The sequence below is a fragment of the Panthera uncia genome, assembly GCF_023721935.1.
Source record: "Panthera uncia isolate 11264 chromosome B2 unlocalized genomic scaffold, Puncia_PCG_1.0 HiC_scaffold_25, whole genome shotgun sequence".
Taxonomy (NCBI): domain Eukaryota; kingdom Metazoa; phylum Chordata; class Mammalia; order Carnivora; family Felidae; genus Panthera; species Panthera uncia.
In genome coordinates, this window is record NW_026057581.1 from 12,661,039 (window position 1) to 12,686,287 (window position 25,249).

Genomic DNA, 25,249 nt, shown 5'->3' on the forward strand with positions numbered 1-25,249 from the left:
TCCAATTCGTGGTTTCATCTCAGGGCATAATCTCACAGTTCGTGAGTTCAAGCCCTGCATCGGGCTCTGCGCTGACAGTACAGAGCCTGCTTGGGATTCTCTCTCTCTCTCTCTCTCTCTCTCAAAAATAATAAATAAAAAAAAATTATATATAAGAAAAGAAATAGAGTGGATTGGATTGGACCTGATGAGTTAATATGGGGGATGAGGAAGTGAGGAAATGGCTGATTTCAGGTGGCTTAATTTGAGCAATTTGGTGGTGCCATTTACTGAAATGGGAAAGACTGGAGGACGAGCAAGTTAGGACGTGAATATGCAATCACATTTTCAATTTGGGGTATGTTGGGTTTGAAATGCCTACCCGATACATGTTAAGTAAGCAACTGGTATGAATTGAAGGAGCAGGAGGGGGGACAGGGCTGAAGATAGAGAATTGGGCGTCCATCACTGCCTTGATAGAATTTCCAGCATGGTAGAGCGCACATGGAGAAGAGCAGGAGGCTGGTGATGGAGACTTGGGAGCAACTGTTGAAATAAGACTGGACAGGAAGGGAGAATAGAAGTATGATGTCCCTGAAGGCAAGAGAAGAATGTGTCTTAAAAATGGTATAAGGTATTGCTTTGAGGGTCACTGAAAGGTCGAGAAAAAAAATCAGGGCAGGTTCGTGATAAATGGCATTGACAACATGGAGCTCACCGGTGACCTGACAAAGGCGACCTCCTTTGGTGTGAAGGGCACAAAAGCCTCATGGAGGTTGAAGTGGAAAAGTGGTGATGTGGAAACAGTTGATTATCCTTCCCATTTTATGAATGAAGAAACCAAGGCTTAGAATGGTTAATTCTCTCATCCAAGGGCAAAGTCCCTGGGGTCAGTTCCCGGACACAGGCGGTGAAGGTTTGCTTCAGGGATGTGCCCTCTGTGCAAGAAATTTATCCAATTCTCTCCCAAGTCGTAAAAACCAACGCTGCTCTCAAAGATGCCCTCAACTGAAAACATTCTTTCACGATGCCACCTGTGTTTTAGAGAAAAAAACGACAGGGCCCGGCTCGGGCTGCAAAAAGACATCTTTCGCTCAGCTGCGAGGGAAGGCCCGCCCCCTTTCCGCAGCCCGAGGCCGGCGCGGCCCACTGCGGCTGCGCGGGCCTGGGCGCGGCGGGGGCAGGGCGGGAGTGCGCGAGAGGGGGGCGGGAACGCGGAAGGGGCTGCGGCGCCGCGCGCCGACCGAGTCGGGGGCGGGGCCGGGCGCGAGTGTGCGGGGCGCGCGGGTGACAGGTGTGGGGACGGCCGGGCGGACCCTGGGTGGAAGCAGAGGCGGCGGCCTGAAGCCCGAGGGAGGGAGACACGGCGGCGGCGATGCTGGAGACACTGCGCGAGCGGCTGCTGAGCGTGCAGCAGGATTTCACCTCCGGGTGGGTATACGGCGGGAGACGAAAAGGAGCCGGGGGCCGGGCCGGGCCGGGGCCCCGGACGCCGCCTCCTTCCCCTCCGCGCACCCAGTGCGCTCGGTTCCCATCCCGCACTTCCCGTCCCCGCCCCGCCGAGCAGAGTCACGAACTTTCCGGCGTCGGTCCGGCGGCGCTAAGTAACTTAGGTCCCAGCAAGCCGGCTCCGCGGAGCGCGCGGAGGACGGCCGGGCCCCGTCCCGGCGTTTGGGCGGCCGCGGGAGGGGAGTCACGTGTCGGGCGGCGCGCCCCCCGCTTCCGCCGCCCGTGGGACTGGGCTCGCGTCCCTTCGGTCTCCGGAGCCTGGGACGCACCTGCCCGCTCGGGCCTCGGGCTCCTGCGGCCGCGCGGGGAGCTGGGCCCTCCGCCCCCTTCTCAGGGCGAAGGTCGCGGACTCCCAGTCTGCTTTCTCGAGCGGCCCGCTCGCGGAACCCCGCAGGCCTCGCCTGCCGCCTCTTTTCCTTTTGTTTTCCCTCGCTGCTTTTGCCCCGAGTTCGGCGCCTTGGTGAAGAAACTCTTGGGCAAGAGAAGCAGCAGCACTACAGCGACACTGTTAATACAGCTAGCGCAGACCAAGCGGTTCCCAAACTTTGCTTAGACTCACCTGGGAACCTTTTACAATCTTGATCCCAGGTTGCCTCCCATACCGGTTTAATCAGGCAGGAGATGGGGTTTTAAAGATCCTCCGGTGATTGCAGTGTGCAGTGAAGTCCCGGAAGCACAGGCATAGACTCTAGCGCCAGACTGGTAGGGATCTCCTCTCTCCCACTAAGCCACTGTATTTTTGCAAGTTCCTTGGGTTGTCATGCCTCGGTTTCCACAACTGTACAGTGGCGATAAAGATGGTCCTTACAGGGTTGGGCAGATTAATGAATTAACGTGTAAAACGCGGCCTGTGGGACAGGAAGCCCTATGGCATTTGTGGTTACTAGGTAGGGCCTAATTCATTTTGATTTTTTCTTTAGGAAAGGTGTTACTTTTATAAAGAATCTGTTACCTTTAGCTTACAGATCCTTTGGAGAATTTTCTGAATGAGGACATCTCAATCATCTGGTTTTAAGTTTCCAATGAGCAAGATGCTGGCTAAGATTTTATCTAATGGGACAAAAGTGTTTACATTGCCTTTTGGGTGCTGAGTGGTAACAAACTGGTATATACATGAGCACTGACCACAAGTAAATCATTTTTGATAGTTATGGTTTGGAGTTCTTAAGAATATTATAGATGCTATGGGAGTCATTCGTTTATGGTGTATTTGCATGCTTGCAATTTTTTTTTCTCATTTAAATTGAAAGAGTAATTTCTGAGTGTAAATTATTGAAGAATTTCGGTAGGATACTGGAATAGTCTGCCTGTAGCATGAGAATGGTCATAGATAAACCCATCTGGTATGCCCCTGTTATCATTACTTCCACATTCTTTGATGACATAACCGTCCGTCTTCTGGCAGTTACTGTAACTGTCTAGGTTGTACGGATGCCTCAGAACCCATTCATACTCATGACCTTTGCTTAAGAAGGTTAAACGTACAGGGGCACCTGGGTGGCTCAGTTGGTTAAGCGTCGGACTTTTGACCTCGGCTCAAGTCACGATCTCGTGGTTTGAGATTTCGAGCCCTGCGTCAGGCTCTGTGCTCACTTTGCAGAGCCTGCTTCGGATCCTCTGTCTTCTTTCTGGCCCTCTCCTGCTTCCCCCCCCCCCCCCCCAAATAATTAAATGTTAAAAAAAATTTTTTTTTAAAGAGGTTAAACCTAGAAATCTGGACTCTGGATCCAAACCATCCTGGGAGATCTGGATAACCTGAGTTTAGAGTTTAGGTTAGGAAGAGGGTTGGGGGGATCTGGTTAGAACCCCTTGGAAACTGACTTTACTACTTGACAACGTCATAGGCTGGGGCCACTTTGGGATTTAGACACCCTGAGAGAGCTTTCATTCCATTTAGGCACCTGGTCGACTTCTTCTGTGCAGGTTCCTCTCAGCTGACAAACCTCTAGACGATCAGTGTGTGCCATTCAGCCTGCCACCTGGCAGGGAAATAACTCCTCTCCAGGTGATGTCTGTTTTCCAGCTGACTGTCAGCTCAGAACTCTGATGTTCATTTTTGTCAGGTTCACAAATTTCCTATGCGACCCTTGCCAAGAAAGACTCCTCTTAATTCATCTTAGTAAACTCTTCTATATTCAGCTTGAGATCAGCCTATTTGACGTCATTGAATATTTCACCTTGACGAGGAAAGATGAAATTAAACACAGCCCACGTGTATATTGCACAAAGGCACTGAGGGATCCAGAGGTGAAAGGGACATGGCCCTCACCTCCCCCAAAAGATCAAATTGTGCCCGGCACACCTTTAGAACACTTGGCGTTAATGCCTGTAGAAACCAAAGCAGCTGGCTTCTAAAATGATTGGAAATTTCCCGTGTTGGGTTGCCCGAGGGAATCAGAAGGAAGGCCGGACTGTTTCTAGTTCCTTCAGTGTTTCCAGTGTTGCTCCTTACGGTCACCCAGAGTGGTACCCTCTCAGGGCTTTTCTGTTCATTTTCACCTTGTGAGAATTCATGAAACTAGACCTTAAATGTAGGCAAATTAACTTTTTTTTTTTTAAGTGAAATAGGATTATCTTTATCAGTCTCACCAGGGAATGTCCCATTAGTGATAAAGCACACCTGAGGAACACAGTGAATTTCTACCTGCCATCCACACTTTGAAAAATGCAACTTTTTCTAATGAAGGCATAGTGGCCAGAGATGCTGATGGCCTGCTGGGTCACTGGGTTGTCTGTGGACTTGGGGTCTTTTTTTATAAATTTTTGTAAGTTACAGTTATATCAACATTGAGATAAACTCGGAAATTATATCATGTTCATTCTGACTTAAGCAGATGGCCGGCTGACCCCAAGGGCCTCGGGAGTGAGGGAATTGGTTCTGGGTCTCACCCTCTTCCCCTCACCTAAGTGAGTCTTAATTTGATTTCACTTAGAGCTCTTAGAGCCTTTTGGAGAGTTCACATAGAACATCCACTTTTTAAGGATTGGCTTGAGCTCTGAGGGAAACTTTTGGATGATACATGGAAGCACACACTTCAGATCCACTCTGGTCTTTGAGTTTTACCTTTTGAGCTGTTAGGACTAGAAGCCTCAGGACTGAAGTAATCGGGTGCACAGAACCCTCCAGGTACTGAAAATCAGATATACTGATGGTTTACAGCCACCTGTCACCGCCTGGCGTTTCCGGTTTGTGATGCTCTGGGTTCTTGTGAGTAGGGATAGAAACCTTGTACTGTTTCCCCCCTCAGAGGCCCCCACTGCCCCGCAGCCTTATTTCTCTGCTTCCCTCCTGTGGTATCAAAACCTGCTCAAAGGAGAGGATCTAATAATCTAACTCAGTGTCGTAAAATGGTGAGATTTTGCCTAAAATTTTGACTCTTCCAGGACTACTCACCTTTTAAATAAGCAGGATAAAAAAAATCTCAATATTCAACCTGACTTAATAACTAGTGAGTTCCTACTAAGTGTCGGACGGTAGGTGATGCGCTCAAAAAGTGTCCTTTTGTCATGGCAGCTTTTTTCATTTCATTAAAAAAAAAAAAAGATTTAAGAGGCTACACGCTCAACTGTCTTTACTAATTAGTGTCCGTATCTTGGGCTAGATCCTGGGGCCACAAAGGCGACTGAAACAGTCTCTGCGCTCTGGATGCTGTAGACTGGGGCGGTGTCGTGGGAGCAGAAGGAACTGAGCATTAAAGATGCACATCTGGGGCGCCTGGCTGGCGGTGGAGCGTGCAGCGCTCGATCTCGGGGTTGCAGCTTCGAGTCCCGCGTTGGGTGTGGAGCTCACTTAAAAATAAAATCTTAAAGAAAAGCAAAAGATACAAGTGATACATGCGTGAGCCCAGAGGAAAAGAGTCATTAATTCAGACGCATTTACAGAAGGCTTCAAAGAGAAAGTGGCTCCTCGACTGGGCCTTGAAGAATGAGGAAGGATTGTACTGGCTTACGGTGAGGGTGAGGGCATTTCCAAGACGGAAGCACTTGTGGGAGAGGAAGCTGGGAGGGAAGGTTAGTGACTAACCGAGGCTCTTCAAGTGCTCTGCTCAATTCACTCATTTATCAAATCCTCACTGAGCACTTAACTCTGTGACCGGCGCCATTCTGGAAGCCAGGGAGGTAGCAACAGAACATGGCAGGCAGCAAATAACGTCCCTGGGCTCATTCTGTTCTGCCTCTAACGGGAGGCAGAATACTTAGAAGGTCCTAAGAGGTCTTGAACAGTAAAGCAGGCGAAGGGGCTCGGGGATGAGTCGGTTGCTACGTTGTACAGGGTGGCCCTCGCATATTTTTTACACCGACCGAGCCATTTGAAGGTTTTTGGGAGGAGGTAGTAGGAGTCTGCCCGTATTTCTGGAAGAAATTTGAGACGCGGTGCGATGGGAGAGGGCTGGAGATGTGGAGCGGGGAGATTACTTGGGAGGCTGTAGCCGTGGGCCGGGGGAGAGATGATAAGTCCATGCTGGTAGGAATTTAACAAGCAAGGGGATGTGACAGGCCCCAGTGGACGTGACAGGCCCCCGGTGGACGTGTAAACTGGGACATAGAGGAAGTGAAAAGGGTGGAGGAATATGGAGGGTGGTGGCTTTGAAGGGTCTTAGGTGAATGATGTCATTTACAAACAAAAAGGATTTTAGAATAGTTCTGAGAGAGAAGCAGTTGACCGTGAATTTGTTGTGAATTTGTTGAGACGTAAGGTGTGGCCTGACATCCAAGAAGCAATTGGAAGTTTAAGAAACCCTGAGGAGGCAGGTCGGAACACGGTGGATTTGGGGTTAATTAGGGAAGAGAGAGTCTAAATCCCTCTCCCTTTCCTGGGTTTGTGCAGCTTTTGTGTGACTCTCTGAGGCTTCAGAGCTTAGGGGTCGCGTGTACTTTTAAGTGTGATCCGTGCTGTGTTTCTGTGATCTTGTTTTTCCTTTCTTTTCTTTCTTTCTTTCTTTCTTTCTTTCTTTCTTTCTTTCTTTTGAGAGAAAAATGTATGATAAACGTTAACGGGAAAATAGAATAGACTGGATTTGGATTTGCAAGCAGAATTTAAAGTCAGAATGATGGAGACATGAACGTTAAAGGAATTGTACCTTAATGATAAAAATGTGCTCATTAATATGTTTTTGTGGTGTTTTACAGCAATCACGACAGCTGATGAGGTGAGCCAAGTAGGAAATTGAAGCGCAAATAAATGGAATGCCATTAAGGTCACCCCGGGAGGCTGAGTTAGCTGGAGAAAGCACATTTTCTGCTCATCCTTCATCGTAGTGTTCCCTATATCACTCTGTTTATCTCCTTTTTAAACCTGTCTTGGGGGCCGTTTTGCTAATCACCTCCATTTCTTAATAAGAGGCCCCCATTTTTAATATTTTTCTGCCAAACTTAAAAAAAATAAGCGTGCTGGTCGCAAATCAAGTGAAGTCTTTAGAACAATCTAAAAATAAATTAACAGGGGCCCCTGGGTGGCTCAGTCGGTTAAGCGTCCGACTTCGGCTCAGGTCACGATCTCGCGGTCCGTGAGTTCGAGCCCCGCGTCGGGCTCTGTGCTGACCGCTCAGAGCCTGGAGCCTGTTTCCGATTCTGTGTCTCCCTCTCTCTCTGACCCTCTCCCATTCATGCTCTGTCTCTCTCTGTCTCAATAATAAATAAACGTTAAAAAAAGAGAAAAAAGAAAAATAAATTAACAAAGTGTCAGGGTAAATTTGAGGTTTGGTGCTTTGAACCCAAAAGTGTGTATAAATTAGTTGCTTTTGGTAGAAGACAATTGTCAGGTCTAAATTGATAATAGCCACATAGCAGCACTAATGTCTTCCTGGGGATAGTGTGGGATTAGGAAGAAGTTTGGGAATGGTGGGGAAGCCTTTTATAGGAATCTCTACTTTATTTCACCTTGACCCAATAACGTACTTAGTTTCTTACCTTTGTTGGTGGAGATCATTTTTCTTATACTTTTCATTTGAGTTAGCTCTGTTTACAGAATGCGGCCAAAGTCGTATTTGGAATTTTATTTAATTCCTGTGGCAAATTATTGTGGTCAATATAATACTACCGTTTTATATATGAGGAAACTGGGGTATTACACCTGGCTCAGTATTTCCTTCTTAGTGTGTCATAACATTGTGGGACATTAAATAGCTTTTATTAGTGGGTTGTTCCCAGCACAGAATCACCGTGGGAAGCTTTAAGGAGAATCATTGCACAATAAAAACAGTAAGCTACCTTTAGTTGAATTCTGGGCTTTGAGGATGTATTTCAGAAAGGAATGTTTTGCTTTTTTTGTCACTTGTTAAATATACCTGACCTTAAAAATATGTGTATAGATATATATAGATATAAATATATCTATATCTAAATAGATAAATATATTTATATCTATATATATCTATACACAAACACACACACACACATATGTATACATATACACACACAAACTCACCTGACCTTATTTTTTCTCAGCTTAAAGTAAGAATAATAGTCATTGTAACCCTTTATGTGTTCCTCTTCTCAACTCTCTTCACTGTTTTCATCTCCTTAGAGCTACTTTGTGTTCTCCATCAGTTTCTGTTCTCAATTTCGGCACACATGATTTATGTGGAGACAGCATGATGAGAAAAGATGAGTATCTAAAAGACTGTTTATTACAAAAATGTTTTTATAAAATTTCAGACATATAAAAAAATGGAATAACACAGTGAACCCCATAAATCCATTATTCAGATTCAAGAGTTGTCGACTATTGCCACATTTGCTTTGCCTCTCCCACAGTTACAAAATAAATCTTAGATTTGTCTGCTACATCTCTCCTACATCAGTTTGCATCTCTAAAAAAAAGTACAGGGGTGCCTGGGTGACTCAGTCTGTTGGGTGTCTGACTTCGGCTCAGGTCATGATCTCGTGGTAAGTGATTTCGAGCCCTGCATTGGGCTCTGTACTGACAGCTTGGAGCCTGGGTCCTGCTTTGGATTCTGTGTCTCCCTCTCCCCCTTTAGATTCTGCCCCTCCCACGCTCATGCTCTTTCTCTCTCTTAAAAAATAAATAAACATTAAATTAAAAAAATACAGACATTACATACATTCAGTGCCAACGTCATACTTAACTGAATTAACACTGATTCTTTGATATTATCAATTATCCAGTCCATAATCAAATTTCCTGGTTCTTAGAAATGTCTTTTTATAGTTGATTTGTTCAACTCCAGATCAAATAAGTTCCACACATTACGTTTGGTTAAGGTCCAATTTTAAAGCAGATGGTTGTTAAGGAGCCACACGGAGAAGCCCTTACTGACCCAGCGATTTTGTTTTCAGCTGCCTGTAACATTCATTCTTTCTTTCTTATTCTAAACTAGTTTTTTGCTTTTGTTTTTTTTGGGGGCGTGCGGAGGAGCATCCCAAATTTGATATAATTGAGAAAGTATAAGTTTATATCAGAAACAAATATTTGAGGAGTGCCTGGGTGGCTCAGTCGGTTAAGCGTCCCACTTCAGCTCAGGTCATGATCTTACAGCTCGTGGGTTTGAACCCGTGTTGGGCTCTGTGCTGACAGCTCAGGGCCTGGAGCCTGCTTTGGATTCTGTGTCTCCCTCTCTCTCTACCTCCCCCCGCTCATGGTCTGTCTCTCACAAATAAATAAACATTAAAAAAATTTAAAAAAATAAATATTTTGAAATATCAACCTCCACATTTGCTGGACCATATAATAAGAGTGGTCCAAAAAGGATCTTAACGGTTCCCTTGCAATATCCTTGTCCACCTAACTGTATGCAATTGTCCTGAATCCCCAAAAATAATACCAGAATCCTTGTGAGCATAATGTCCTGCTGTGTATCACCATCCTAGGATAATTCTACCTGGGATGTACAGCTAAGTGCCTTTCTCAAATTTTGGAGTGGAGGGGATAGAGCATAACTGTCAGAAAAGCTTTTCCTAGGTGTTGCTTAATCTTAGTCTAAACCGGATTTACCGGTTGCCAAAGTAAGCTTGGAAATTTATATTATTTCTGTAGGACAGTTTAGACTTTTTACATACAGCTCCCTAGACTCATCTGGGGAGATATATACAAATGAGTTTTCAGTTAAAGAGATGGCAGAGTCTCTTTAACAATGTGGAAAGTTCATCTCCTCATTATCTTTTTGAGAAACAACAGAGTAATATAAACATTTTTTGTATGAAATTGGCATTCCAGTTTGTTTAAAAAAAATAAAGGCCCTTTCTGGTACTTAGCTGGGCATTATTGACAAAGCTCTAGTCCTGTGTCAGGACTCGGACGTGTGGTGGTGAACTACACAGGGTTGGGGCATTCGTAGGAGAGCCAGCTTGTACGTTAGGGCAGTTTCTGGCTGAGAGCAGTAAAGTCCGTTGAGGAAGGCCCACTTATTTCTAGTTTTACCAAAGACTTTTTAGGGGCTAGTGGTGGTACTGTGGTCTGTGTTTCACACTCTATTTAGAAATGAGTATTTGTTGAAGTATGCACATTAAGAAGAACATTTACAGCAATATCGCATTTTATATGAGAGTCGCTCATGATTTAGTAGTCCCTTTTTGGCAACCTCTATTGTATAGTACAGAGCCGACAGCCAAAAGAAGGTGAAAGCGGGCCAATGAGGCAAAAATAAATTGTACAAAGTCTGCGTATTATGTAGAGAGGCGAACCTATTTATTCTGTGCATTTTCTGGCCCATTATCTGTTTTCTAGCCCGGTAATTTAAAACAAATAGTGGGGAGCCTGAGTGGCTCAGTCAGTTAAGTGTCTTGATATCAGCATGATCTTGATATCATGATCTCACGGGTTCGTGAGTTCCAGCCTTGCATTGGGCTCCATGCTGACAGCACAGAGCCTGCTTGGGATTCTCTCTCTCTGCCTCTCCCCCCCCCCCCCCCCCAATATAAGTAAGTAAATTTTTTTAAAAAGTAAAAAAGTGGATAGGGAGGGAGGAGGCTGCAATAGTTAAGTAGCCAGCAGAAGCAGGAAGTTATCACAGATAACCAAATGACCAGTGTTGGAGATAGAGCGCTTAAATTTAGAAAAAACAGACACAGGATCCCAAACAAACTCAGATCCCCGTAGATTGGTCTCACGTTGGCAAGTGAAGAGCTATTCCTGGCTCGGAAACGTCTGAGGAGATGGCTGTTTCGCCACAAAACGTAATCGATCGTATTCATAAAAATGACCTGGAGTTAGCAGAACATGTTAAATAGAGTGTATCGAGCCCTCTTTCATGAGAAAGGTTTGTAATATACTTTAGGAAGCTTTTTATCAATGTGTAAAATTTCACAAAATGTCGGTAAAGAGCTTTAAGTGCCCGGTTATAGTATCTACTTAATAAAATGTGCTGCTTTGATAATCTTTGTTACCTACCAAATTCACCTGTGTGAACTGCTGCTTTTTCTAATGATGCCAGCTAAGTGACATTTCTCTAGTCTGATCACACTTCAGGATTGTTTCTAAAAAAGGGATTGGGGCAAGAACAAATATAAAGGTGCTTGCTATAGATACTCTGTTTTGGGTGTCTTACAACAGTAAACACTCAAGTACTTGTCTGTAGAGGTGCTTAATTCTTGCCAAAAAATAATTAGCTTATCTGACCTCAAATTATAACAACTGTGAAATTTATGGTTGAAAAGAAATCTCTTAACCTGTAAAGATGTGATATTTTATACTTGTTGAATTATAGGCTGAAGACTTTAAGTGACAAGTCAAGAGAAGCTAAAGTAAAAAGCAAACCAAGGTAAGCCTGTGCTAAGATTTAATTTCCTGTGATGTAAATTTCATACGGCGACATTGGGGCTCTAATTGTAATAGTATTGTTACTTTAATGAATTTTGCATTTGTTGAGCACATTTGACTGCAATCTGATTATTTATAAATTTTGTTAACACTGGAAAGTTTTCTGATAAAATTGTAAAATGGTTGAGGAAGTGGTGAGATGTAGTTGTATTATTCTAGGACAAGCAGTGGTTATTTTATTGTTTGATCACAATTAATCATTTCTGTATATTGAACACAAAGTAAAAGTCCTGCGTTATCGAGAAGCAGATTAATAATGAAACCATACTTGGCAAGGGAGCCTCGTTAGCTGTGTCACTTGACATGTATGAAAACCAGTGTTGTGCAACTTTTTCATTTTTTTTACATAAGTGAAGCATGACCAAATTTCACTTTCAACCTAGTGATTTTGAGCTTTTTATTTTTTTAAATTATTTTTTAATGCTTATTCATTTTTGAGAGACAGAGTGTGAGCAGGGGAGGGGCAGAGAGAGAGGGAGACCCAGAATCTGAAGCAGGCTCCAGGCCCTGAGCTGTCAACACAGAGCCCTACGTGGGGCTTGAACCTGTGAACTGGGAGATCGTGACCTGAGCCAAAGTTGGACACTTAACTGGCTGAGCCACCCAGGTGCCCTGAGATTATGAGCTTTTAAAAAAAAAAAAATTTTATCATGTAGCATTTTATTAAAGTATTCATTGCATTATGTGCTAAGAATAATCTGTAGGGCAAAGTGATGGATGATAGTACATTACAGTATTTTATTTTATTTTTTTCCTAAATGTTTATTTTTGAGAGAGAGCGTGAGCATGAGCGGGGGAGGGGGACAGAGGATCTGAAGCAGCCTCTGCTGTCAGCAGGGAGCCTGATGTGGGGCTCAAACTCACGAACCCTGAGATCGTGACCTGAGCTGAAGTCAGATGCTCAACAGACTGAGCCACCCAGGTGCCCCTACAGTATTTTAATTGTGAAATAAAACAGTACATTTCTCTAAAAGTTTAGGTAAACTGTCATCAGTGATTTAAAAATATTTCATATCATAATTATAATGTCAAACTTCTCATATAGGTTTTTGTTTTTGTTTTTATTTTTAGTCGGCCTAAATCAGAAAGAATTTTAATAACATAAGTGGGGTTTTTTTTTTTTGGCAGGACTGTTCCGTGTTTGCCAAAGTACTCTGCTGGACTAGAATTACTTAGCAGGTAAGTATTTTCATTTAAATAACAAAATTATGCTTCTGACTGTTGCCTAAAAATATTTTACAATTTTATAAATAGAAAATGCAAAACAACTAAATCTTACCCAAACATAGTGATTAGAAATTACTTACTTGTTCATTTCCCTGAAGGGTTTTTACTTTTCATTGATTAGTGCAAAGGCCATTCAGACTTTGAGCAGATTGATCACTATTATCTTTGCTCATCAATACTTTATTATGTATATTTATTATGTTTCTGGTTTTTCTTTTGTAAGAACATTGATTTTGAATCTGAGTCTTTGATACTTCTTTTACTTTGATTTTTAATTTTACACCATTTCTTCTCGACTCCTCTCCTGTTGGCATGCAGATTAATATTAAAAGGCATGGTTTTCTTAGATATGGCAACAAAAGCATAAACAACAGAAGAAAAAAATGGGTAAATTGGACTTAGACAAATTAAAAACCTCTGTACTTCAAAGAACCCATCAAGAAAGTGGAACAGTCCACAGAGTGAGAGAAATATTTGCAACTCATATATCAGAGGGATTTGAATCTAGAGTATACAAAGAACTGTGATAACTCAGTGATAGAAAAACAACCCAACGAAGGAGAGGCAAAGGACTTGAGTAGATAGGTGTCCAGAGAAGATAGAAATGGCCAATAGTCACATGAAAAGACGCTCAGCGTCATTTGTGATGCTCGTCAAGACCACAGTGAGATACCACCTCACACCCACTAGCATGGCCGTCATCAGGAAGGCGCTAGCAAGTGTCGATAAGGATGTGGAGAAATAGAACTCCTTGCACTGCCGGTAGGAGTGGAAAAAATGGTGCAGCTCCTGTGGAGAATGGTTGGGTAGTTTCTTTAAAAAGTCAGTCATAGAATTAACCATGTGACCCGGCAATTTCACACCAAGAGAATTGAAAACTCACGTCTGCATAAAAGTGTGTACACAAATGTACCCAGCAGTGTTATTCATAAAGCAGAACTAAGCAGCCTAAAAGTGGAAACAACGCGGATGTTCATCGACTGGTGAAGTGTATATTCAGCCACAGAAAGTGGTGGAGTGCCGATACAGGCCACAGCGTGGGTGAGACCCAAAAACATTATGTTAAGCAAGAGGAACCAACACAAAAGTCATGTATTACATGATTCCATTTGTATATAAAATGTCCAGAAGAGGCAGATCCAGAGAGACGGATAGATTAGTGGTTGTCAAGGGTTGGTGGTGGGGGAGAGGGGAATGAGTAGTGGCTACTAATGAGAGTGGGGTTTCTGTTTGGGGTGACGGAAATGATTTGGAATTAGACGGTAGTGACAGTTGCCCAACTCCGTGAATATGCTAGAAACTACTGATTGATATACTTTAACAGACTGAGCCACCCAGGCGCCCATGAATTATATACTTTAAAAGGATGTATTTTATGGTATGTGAATTACTTCAATATAGGTGTTACAAAAATAAATATATAGTTTATGTTATGTGCGGTTCTGAACTTAATAACGTGTCCTCTGACAGATACGTGGTAACGACGTGTGCAGCGCGAGATCTCCTCCTCCTGATGTGCGTTTATTATGACACAGTCCCCTTTGCCTACATTTTGCTTTCTCTTTTCTGGTTCTTTAGTGGGTTTCTTTTTATGGTTGCTAAATCTAGAGGTTTTTTTCCTTTTCTCAAAAGTGCTTAACTTGATATTAACTTCTTCTTTGGTTTTGTTGAGTGAAGAGCATAAGTGAACATGAAAGAAGGTGTAGTAAAATTAATCAGTGGTGTATTGCTTACATTTATCCCTATTTTTTTTTTTTTTAAATTGAGTGATTTAGTTGAATGAACCTCACTGAAAGATTTATGTTAGAAGTGTAGACTTACGTGTGTGGTAGGTTTTTGGAGTGGAGTGTGCGTCTTGGGGCTTAATACGAAAATTTACAAGCATAGGAAGATGCCTCTAATGTGTTCATTCAGTGCATTGAAACACAGTCTTTTCTCTTTGGAACTAATATGAAGTGGAGGAAAGACCATTTTATTTTTTTTATTTTTTATTTTTTAAATTTTTTTAACGTTTATTTATTTTTGAGACAGAGAGAGACACAGCATGAATGAGGGAGGGGCAGAGAGAGAGGGAGACACAGAATCAGAAGCAGGCTCCAGGCTCTGAGCCGTCAGCCCAGAGCCTGACGCGGGGCTTGTACTCGCGGACCGCGAGATTGTGACCTGAACTGAAGTCGGACGCTTAACCGACTGAGCCACCCAGGCGCCCCAGAAAGACCATTTTAAATGGCAGATCTCTGTATTACAATTTTTTAACTGTTAAAAACTAATAAAATACACATAACAAAATTTACCATCTGAACCGTTTGTAAGTGTGCAACTCGATAGTGTTAAGTACATTCACATTGTTATGCATCCAGTCTTCAAAACTTTCCATCTTGCAAAACTGAAACTCTTTGCCCATTAAACAGTTCCCCATTGCCCCCTTCCCTGTCTCTGGTGACCGTCATTTGACTTTCTTTTTCTATGAATTTGACTACTCTAGGTACCTCATAGAAGTGAACCCATATAGTATTTGTCTTTTTGTGACTGGCTTATTACACTTAGCTTACTGTTTTCAAGACTTATCCATGCTCAAGCATATGTCAGAATTTTCTTTTCAAGGCTGATTAATGTTTCATTATCCATTTTTGTTTTTCCATATTTTTTTTGTTTATCCATCCATCTGTTAATGAACACTTAGGCTGCTTCCACCTTTTAGCTATTGTGAGTAAGGCTGCTGTGAACAGGAGTGTGCAAATCTCTCTTCAAGACCCTTTCAGGTTTTTTGGGTATATACTCAGTTGCCGGATCATGTGGTCATTCAATTTTAAGTTTTTGAAGAGCCACTCTACCATTTAGATAGCAGCCACATGACTTTACATTCTCACCGGCTACACACAGCACTCCCATTTATCCATAGCTTCAGCAAAACTTGTTATTTTCTGTTTTGTTTTTTTTTTTGTTTTGTTTTACAATAGTCATTCTAATTGGTGTGAAGTGGTAGGTCATTGTGGTTTTGATTTGTATTTCCCTAATGACTGATGATTGTGAGCATCTTTTCATGTGCTTATTGGGTTGTTATCTTTAGAAACATGTCTATTCAAGCCTTTTGCCCATTTTTGGATAGGGTAGTTTTTTGTTGTTATTGAGTTTTAGGAGTTCTGTATGTGTCTGGTTCTTAATCTCACATCAGATACGTGATTTGCAAATATTTTCTCCCATCCTGTGGGTTGCCTTTTTACTCTGTGTTCTTTGATGCCTAAAATCTTTTAATTTTGATGAAGTCCAGTTTCTGTTTTTTGTGCCTGTGGTGTCATTTCCAAGATATCATTGCCAAATCCCATGTCGTGAAGCTTTTCCTATGTTTTTTTCTAAGACTTTTATAGTTTTAGTACTTATGTTTGGATTTTTGATCCATATCGTTTACTTTTGTACCTGATGTTAAGTAAGGGCCCAACTTCATTATTTAACATGTGGATATCCAGTTTTCCCAGCTCCATTTGTTGAAAAGACTATCCTTTCCCCATTGCATGGTCTTGCAAAGCTTGTTGAAAATTATTTGACCATGTATGTGAGAGTTTCTTTCTGGGTTATTTCACTGGTCTAGATTTCTGTTTTTATAACAGTGGCACACTGTTTTGATTGCTGTAGCTTTGCAGTTTTTTTTTAAGTTTATTTGAGAGAGAGAGAGGTAGCATGAGTGAGGAAGGGACAGAGAGAGATAGAATCCCAAGCAGGCTCCATGCTGTCAGTGCAGAGCCTAATGCAGGGCTTGATCCTATGAACCATGAGATCATGACCTGAGCTGAAATCAAGAGTCAAATGCTTAACTAACTGAACTACCCAGGTACCCCTATAGTAAGTTTTGAAATCAGGAAGTATGAGTCCTCCAACTTTGTTCTTCTTATCAAGGTTGTTTTGGCTATTCAGGGTCCCTTGACATTCTAAATGAATTTTATGATGGATTTTTTTCTGCTTCTACAAAAAATGTCATTGGGATTTTGATAGAGATGGCCTTAAATATGAATCGATTACTTTCTGTTATTATTGACAACATCTTAATGATATTAGTCTTCCAGTCCATGAACCTGGGATATCTTTCCAACAATTTATGACTTCTTTAATTTCTTTGAGAAGTGTTTTGTAGTTTTCATTGTACTAGTCTTTGATCATCTTTGTTAAATCCTAAATTTTTTAATGTTATCATAAATGGAATTTTTAAATTTCTTTTTTGAATTTTCATTTTCAGTATATAGAAACGCAACTGACTTTGTGCATTGATTTTATATTCTGATACTTTGCTGAATTTGTTTATTCTAACAGGGTTTGTTTTTGTGGAGTCCCTAGGCTTTTCTACATTTAAGATTATATCATCAGCAAACATAATTTTACTTCTCTCCTTCCAATTTGGTGTCTTTTATTTCTTTTTCTTGCCTAATTGCTCTGGCTAGATCTTCCAGTACTATGTTGAATAGAATTAGCAAAAGCAGTCATTTTTGTCTTTTTTGTGGTCTTAGAAGAGAAGCTTTCAATCTTTTGCCATCAACTATGATGATAGCTGTGGGTTTTTCATATATGGTTTTATTATGTTTACATAGTTTCCTTTTATTCCGTGTTTTTTGAGTTTTTATCATGAAAGTGTATTGACTTTTGTCAAATGCTTTTTCAACATCAGTTGAAGTTATGTATTTATTCCCCTTGATTTTATTACTGTGGCATATTACATTGATTGGTTTCCATATGTGGAACCATTCTTGAATTCTAGGGAAAAAATCCCAATAGGTCATGGCATATAATCCTTTCAGTATGCTCCTGAATTCACTTTGCATCACTGTTTATATAGGATATGTCGTTTTATTGTAGTGTCTTTGTCTGGCTTAGGTATCAGGATAATGCTGGCCTTACAATTAGGGAGTGTTCCCTCCTGTTCAGTTTTTTGGAAGAGTTTCAGATGGTTTGGTGTCTTTTAAATGTTGGGCAGAATTCATCAGTGAAATCATCAGGACCCAGGCTTTTCTTTTTTGGGGAGGTTTAAAACATTTTTTTCCCAGTTTTATTGAGATATAATTAGATATGTCACTGTATAAGATTAAGGTGTACAGTATAGTGGTTTGACTTCCATGTATTGTGAAATGATCACAACAATGAGTTAACATCCATCGTCTCATAGAGATAAAACAGAAAAGCAAAAAAATAAAAATTTTTCCTGTGATGAGAACTCTTAACTTTCATATGTGTTATATGTTAGTATTACTATACACATCATGTTGTACAGTACATTGTAGTAGGAGTTTATACTTTCTGACCACCTTTCTCCAATTCCTTCCTCTTCCACTCTGCCTCTGGTAGCCACAAATCTTGATCTCTTTCGGTTCGGATTTTTTTTTTTTTTTTTTTTTTATTCATGTAAGTGAGATTGCACAATTATTTGTCTTTGTCTGATTTATTTCACTTCGGTTAGCATAACGGCCTCAGAGTCCATTCATGTTGTCACAAATGGCAGGTTTTCCTCGTTTTTTTAATGGCTGAATAATATTCCGTTGTATATACTCTGTATATATATATACGCATATGTACATATACATGCATCACTCACCCATCAGTGGATGCCTAGGCTGTTTCCATGTTTTCACTATTGTAAATAATGCCACTATGAACGGGGGGGGGGGGTGTGGATATCTTTTTGAGTTAGTGTTGTTTCCTTTGGGTAAATACCCAGAAGTGGTGGGATTACTGGATCGTGTGGTATTTCTGTTTTTAATTTTTTAAGGATCCTTTGTTATGTTTTCCATAGTGGCTATACCTGTTTACAGTCCCTCCAACGGTGCAACCGAGGGTTCCTCTTTCTCAACGTCCTCACCAGAATTTATTGTATCTTTTTGATGATAGCCATTCTAACAGGTGGAAGGTGGTAGTTCCTTGTGGTTTTGATTTGTGTAATAATTAGTGATGTTGAGCATCTTTTCATATACCTGTTAGCCATTCATATATCTCTGGAAAAATGTCTAGTGACATCTTTTGTACATTTAAAAAATTACATTATTTGGGGTTTTTTGGGTATTGAGTTGTATGTGTTCCTTATATATTTTAGATATTAATCTTTTATCAGATGCATGGTTTGGAAATTTTTTTTTCCCTTTAGGCTGTCTTTTCACTTTGTTATTTCTTTTGCTCTGCAGAAGCTCTTTATTTTGATATATTCCCACTGCTTTTTGTGGCTTGTACTTTAGGTTTGATAGCCAAAAAAACATTGCCAAGACCCATGTCATGGAACTTCTTACCTGTGTTTTCTTCCAGGAGTTTCATGGTTTCATGTCTTACATTTAAGTCTTTAATCCATTTTGAGTTAATTTTTGTGAGAGTATAAGTTAGGGGTATAGTTTCATTATTTTACATGTGAATATCCCATTTTCCTAGGACCATTTATTGAAGAGACTGTCTTTTCCATTGAGTATTCTTAGCTCACTTGTCAAATATTAGTTGACCATGTATGCTTGGGGTTATTTCTGGACTTTCTATTCTGCTCCATTGATCTATTTGTTTTTAGGCCAGTTCCAGACTGTTTTGATTACTGTAGCTCTGTAGTATATCTTGAAATTGGGAAATGTGATGCCTCTTTATTCTTGTTTCTTAGGTTGCTTTGGTTATTTGGGGTCTTTATGGTTCCATATAAATTTTAGGATTGCTTTTTCTACTTAAAAAAAAAATGTCATTGGAATCTTGATAGGGATTGCATTAATCTATGGATAGCTTTTGGTAGTATTGACATTTTAACAGTATTTTCCCAGTCTATGAACATGGGATACCTTTCCATTTATTTTCATCTTTGATTTCTTACATCATTACCTTATACCTTTCAGAGTAGAGATCTTTCCCCTTCATGGTTAAGTTTATTCCCAACCATTTTATTGTTTCTGATGCTATTGTAAATGAGATCATTTTATTTTTCAGATGATTTGTTGTTAGTGTATAGAAACGCTACTGATTTTTGTATGTTAATTTTGCATCCTGCAGTTTTATTGAGTTTGTCGGTTAGATCTAACAGGTTTTTTTTGGTGGAGTCTTTAGGATTTTCTAGATATAAAATTATGTCATTTACAAATGGAGACAATTCTACTTATTCCTTTCCAATTCTGATGCCTTGTGTTTCATTCCTGATTGTTCTGGCAAGGACTTCTAGTACTGTGTTGAATAGGAATGGTGAGAGTGGGAGCCCTCGTTCCTGATCTTAGAGGAAAACTTACAGCCTATCATCACTGAGTATGACGTTAGCTGTGAGCTTATATATGGCTTTTATTATGTTGAGTTACATTCCTTTTATACATAATTTGTTAATAGTTTTTATCATGAACAGATGCTGAATTTTATCAAATGCTTTTTCTGCATCTATCGAGATGATCATATGATATTTTTTCAGTTCTATTAATGTGGTATATCACATTGGTTAGTAGAGGTTGAACCATCTTTTTATCCCAGGTGTAAATCCTACTTGATCATGGTGAATGATTATTTTAATGTACTGCTGAATTCGACCTGCTGGTATTTTACTGAGTTTTTACATCCATCTATGCATCAGGGATATTGGTCTGTAGTTTTCTTTTCTGATAGTGTCCTTTTCTGGCTTTGGTTTCAGGGTACTGCTAGCCTCCTGAAATGAGTTTGGGAGCATTCCTTTTCAATTTTTTTGGAAGAGTTTGAAAAGGATTGGCATTGATTCTTCTTTTCAAGAAGAAACATTTCATGTTTAGTAAAATTCACCAGTGTAGCCATCTCATGCTGGGCTTTTCCTTCATTGGGAGATTTTTGATTATTGATTCAATCTTCTTACTAGTAATTGCTATTCAAACTTCTCTGTTTCTTCCTGATTCCATTATGGTAGTTTGTATGTTTCTTTTTTTAAAGTTTTTTTTTTTTTAAATGTTTATTTTTGAGAGAGACAGAGACAGAGCATGAGTGGGGGAGGGGAAGAGAGAGAGGGAGACACAGAATCTGAAACAGGCTCTAGGCTCTGAGCTGTCAGCACAGAGCCCGATGCGGGGCTTGAACTCACGGACTGTGAGATCATGACTTGAGCTGAAGTCAGATGCCCAACCGACTGAGCCACCCAAGTGCCCCAGTTTGTATGTTTCTAAGACTTTTTCCATTTGTTCTCGGTTGTCCAGTTTGTTGGTGTATAGTTGTTCATAGTACCCTCTTATGATCCTTTGTATTTCTGTAGTGTCAAATCTAATGTCTCCTCTTTCATTTATAGTTTTGTGGGTTTGGGTCCTCTGTCATTTTTCCATGGTTAGTCTAGGCTAAAGTTTTGTCAATTTTGTCATTCCAAAGAATCAACTCTTAGGTTGGTTAATCTTTTTTATTGTTTTTCTGTTCTCTATTTCATTTATTTTTTCTCTCATCTTTATAATTTCCTTCCTTCTGCTAACTTTGGGCCCTTCCGTTTTTCTGGTTTCTTAAAGTGTAGAAACTTAGGTTGTTTATTTGAGATCTTTCTTTTTAATGTAGGCATTTGTTATGAACTTTCCTCTTAGAACTGTATCCCATAAGTTTTAGTATGTTGTACTTCCATTTTCATTTGTTTCAAGATACATTTTTATTTCCTGTTTAATGTCTTCTTTGATTTATTGACTGTTCAGGAGTGAGATTTTCAGTGACTGATACAGTCTTCCTTACTAATTATGGGTCTTTTCAGATTTTCTGTTTCTTTGGGATTCAGTCTTGGTAGGTTTTATGTTTCTAGGAATTTGCCCATTACATCTGGGTTATCCAATTTGTTGGCATACAGTTACTCATAGTACTCTCCTATAATCCTTTTTTATTTCTGTAAAATTGATAATTTCCCACTTTTCTTTCTAATTTTGAGTCTTCTTTTTTTTTCCCTAGTCCACTTAAAAATTTAATTTTGTGAATCTTTCTAAAGAACCAATTTTTTATTTCACTTATTTTTCTCAATATTTTTATTCACTATTTTATTTATCTGCCCTAATGTTTACTTTTTCTTCCTTCTGGTAGCTTGGGTTCAGTTTATTCTTTTTCTACTTCCTTAAGTTGTGAAGTCAGGCTGTTGATTTGAGATCTTCCTTCCTTTTTAATGTAAGCACTTACAGCTATAAATTTCACTCTTAGCCCTGTTTTTCTTGAGTCCTGAAGTTTTGGTATGTTGTAGTTTTATTTTCATTCATCTCTTAATACAGTCTGATTTATGATTTTTTTTTCTTTGACCCATTGGTTATTTAAAAGTTTTAATTTCCACAAATTTGTGAATTTTTCAGTTTTCCTTTCGTTCCTTTTTGATTTCAAACCTCATCCCATTGTGGTCAGAAAAGATACATTGTATGATATCTATGTGTCTTTTTGTTTTAAAAAAGTGTATGTATATATATATATATATATATATACATTTATATATGTATGTGTATATGTATACATATGTGTATGTGTATGTATATATATATGTGTGTGTATATATGGGCTGTTTTTAGAGCAGTTTTTAGGTTCACAGCAAAATTGAGCAGTAGGTTCAGAGATTTCTCATTTACTCCCCTTTAAAAAATCTATTGAGAGTTAATCTGTGGTTTAGCAAATGATCCATCCTGGAAAATTTCCCATGTGCACTTGAGAAGAATGTGTATTCTGCTGCTGTTGGGTAGAATGTTCTGTATATATTTATATATCTAGTTGGTTTATTGTGGTGTTCAGGTCCTCTCTTAAGTATCTTTTGTCTGGTCATTTTAACCATTATTGAGAGTGAGGTATTGAAGTCTCTGTTATTGGAGAATGGTTTATTTCCCCCTTCAGTGGTGTCAGTTATTGCTTTGCATATTTGAAGATTATTGTTAATGATCTTACCAGTTGTACTCTTAACTGAGTACATTTATTAAAGAGTATCATTATTAAAACCAGGAAATCGATACTACCCTATAACCGACAGACCTCATTCAGATTTCATCAGCTATCCCACAAATGTCCTTATTTGGGGACCAGAATCCAATCCAAGATCATAAATTGTATTTAGTCACTCTATCTCCTTCATCTCCATTAATCTGGCACAGTTCCTGAGTCTTTGTTTTTCATAACCTCGACACTTGAAGAGTACTTTTTGTTATTTTGCAGAATGCCCCTCAGTTTGGGTTTATGTGCTATTTTCTCATGGTTAAATTCAAGTCAGTGGTGTTTTGGCAAGAATACCAGGAGGGCAGTGTTGTGTCCTTTTCAGAGCATCATATTAGTAGGCACATGATGTTTATGTGTTTCATTAGTCTTGATCACTTGGTTAGGGAAGTGTCTTCATGGTTTCTACACTGTTACACTGTTTCCCCCCTTTTAATTTATGTGTGTCCTTTGGGGAGATACCTTGAGACTATGTAAATATTTTGTTTCTCTTCCTAATTTCACCCACGAATTTTAGCATCCATTAGAATTCTTTCCTGAAACGGTTATTGTTGTGCTTAGGAAGTGGTGATTTTTTTATTTTTATCATTTTTTTCTACAGTTATTAATAGGAATTCTACTACAGAAGTACTTTCCCCTTCTTCCCCATTCATTTATTCAGTTATTTATTTAAAACACTGTGGGGGTAAAAAAAAATAATAATAAAAATAAAAAAATAAAACACTGTGGGGGTGCCTGGGTGGCTCAGTCGGTTGAGCGTCCGATTTCCGCTCAGGTCATGATCTCACGGTCCGTGAGTTCGAGCCCCACGTCGGGCTCTGTGCTGACAGCTCAGAGCCTGGAGCCTGTTTCAGATTCTGTGTCTCCCTCTCTCTCTGACCCTCCCCCGTTCATGCTCTGTCTCTCCCTGTCTCAAAAATAAATAAACGTTAAAAAAAAATTAAAAAAAAAAAACAAACACTGTGAACTCTTGGAAGTTTGTTTTATTCCTCGAGTTATAACTCGTTACTACCATTATTAATTTGCTGCTCAGATTGTCCCAGGTTTGGCCATTGGAAGCCGCTTCAGGTTTCTTCTGTGTCCTTGTGAAATCCTATTATTTTTTGAGTTGCTTTTTTCTTTTTCTTTTTTCTTTTTTTTTCCTTGGCACCATAGGAGTTCCGGGTTCAACTTTATTTATTTATTTTAATGTTTATTTTTGAGACAGAGACAGAAAATGAACAGGGGAGGGGCAGAGAAAGAGGGAGACCGAAGACAGAATCTGAAGCAGGCTCTAGGCTCCGAGCTGTCAGCACAGAGCCTGATGCGGGGCTTGAACTCACGGACCGTGAGATCATGAACTGAGCCAAAGTCAGATGCTTAACCGACTGAGCCACCCAGGCACCCCCAGGTTCAACTTCAGATAGTATTTTTGTTAAATGTGTGGTTTGCATTGAGAATTATTTTTGGCTTTTTTTAGGTATGAAGATACATGGGCTGCACTTCACAGAAGAGCCAAGGAATGCGCAAGTGCTGGAGAGGTAAAGAATGGGCTAACCTTGGGGGGAAATCTCTTTTCGCAGCGTTAAATTGTAAGAAATTAAATTTGGAATTGCATTAAAGTATTTTGCAGGATATCTGAAATTGAATTTAGTAGTTATGAAACTCCCTAAATTAAATTTTTGCAATTCTTCTCAACTAAATCTAAGCTGAGTTAGGCGTAGAGAGTTTATGACTTTTATCCTCCAGTCTCAAGGAGATATTTGGTTCATCTCAGTATAATGTTTTGAAGTTGAGTCTGAAGCCTAAAACCATTAATTTGCTTACCAAATAAATGTAAAAGTTTCAGGGGTGATCCTCAATTCACTTAGGGGAACAAACTATTTTGAGGCACTATGTGTAGAGTATATAATGTATAAAAGTGATTGTACTTTTTATAAAGTGTACTTTTATTGTGTATAAAAGTGATTGTGGTGAAAAGTATTTGGTACACATACTTATAGCTTTATTAGCCAAGATTAAATACTCTGTCCTATGGTTGTCAGTCAGACTTACTTCTTTATAAAAACACTTCTGTGATTCTGAATTTTAATTAACGTAGACTGACTTTCTTAACCACTTACCTAGATGTGGGAAGCTGTAATAGTTACATAGAGAAGAGTAATGTATGTGATGAAAGTTACACATTAGCGTTTCTCTTAGAAATTACTGACAAGGGGGAATATAGGTTTCTGGTAGTAAGGCAGACCAGGTACTTTGAAAAGCCCTGTAGCTGTAAAACACTTAAATGCTGGATAGATATTTTAAAAATTATTTAGTGCGTTAGGCTCACAAAAAAAGGAGATCCTAAAGGGGGGGGGGGGGGGAAGAAAACAGAAGAAAAAAAGGGAACCGAAATCAGAGTGGTTAAAAAACAAACAAACATGGAAGCTGGGGTCAAATACTAAAATAAAAGCTTCAAGATTTATGGAGAAAGGAGACTCTGTGGGGAACTGGGTCTGAGATGCATACAGCTCCTGAATCTTTGAAGCAGCTGTATCCCTCAGTGGAAGGTTAAGGTAGGGGAAAAAAAGCTACCTGTCTACAAAAGGAGGCAACAGGGAAATCTGTCTGTCTTTGTAACAGCTTGGAATAAACACAGTCCTGTTTCTAGATTTGTTACCATCATCTTGGCGTCGTATCAGTGCAGAGCCCCACTCCATACTTCCTGCATGATTGAGGAAACACTGAATTAAGAATAAAGGGAACACAGGTGACTGTGTTCTTTGACATCCAACAGAAACAAACACAAAGTCTGTGTGGATGAAACTGTGTAAACCTAGGCCCCTCAATATTTCTACAGACCAACTTTCTTTTTTTTCCTACAGATTTATTTTCTGCCACCTCTCCAAAAAAAAAAAAAAA

At 39.9% G+C, this 25,249-nt stretch overlaps 1 long non-coding RNA gene across 1 annotated transcript; it reads left to right on the plus strand.

Moving 5' to 3' along the window:
* Window positions 1–1,184: 1,184 nt before the first annotated feature.
* Window positions 1,185–24,742, plus strand: LOC125939545 (uncharacterized). The gene is made up of 4 exons (XR_007463088.1): window positions 1,185–1,410; window positions 11,154–11,207; window positions 12,395–12,445; window positions 23,826–24,742. It is a non-coding gene; the product is annotated as an uncharacterized LOC125939545 (long non-coding RNA).
* The last annotated feature ends 507 nt before the right edge of the window (window positions 24,743–25,249 follow it).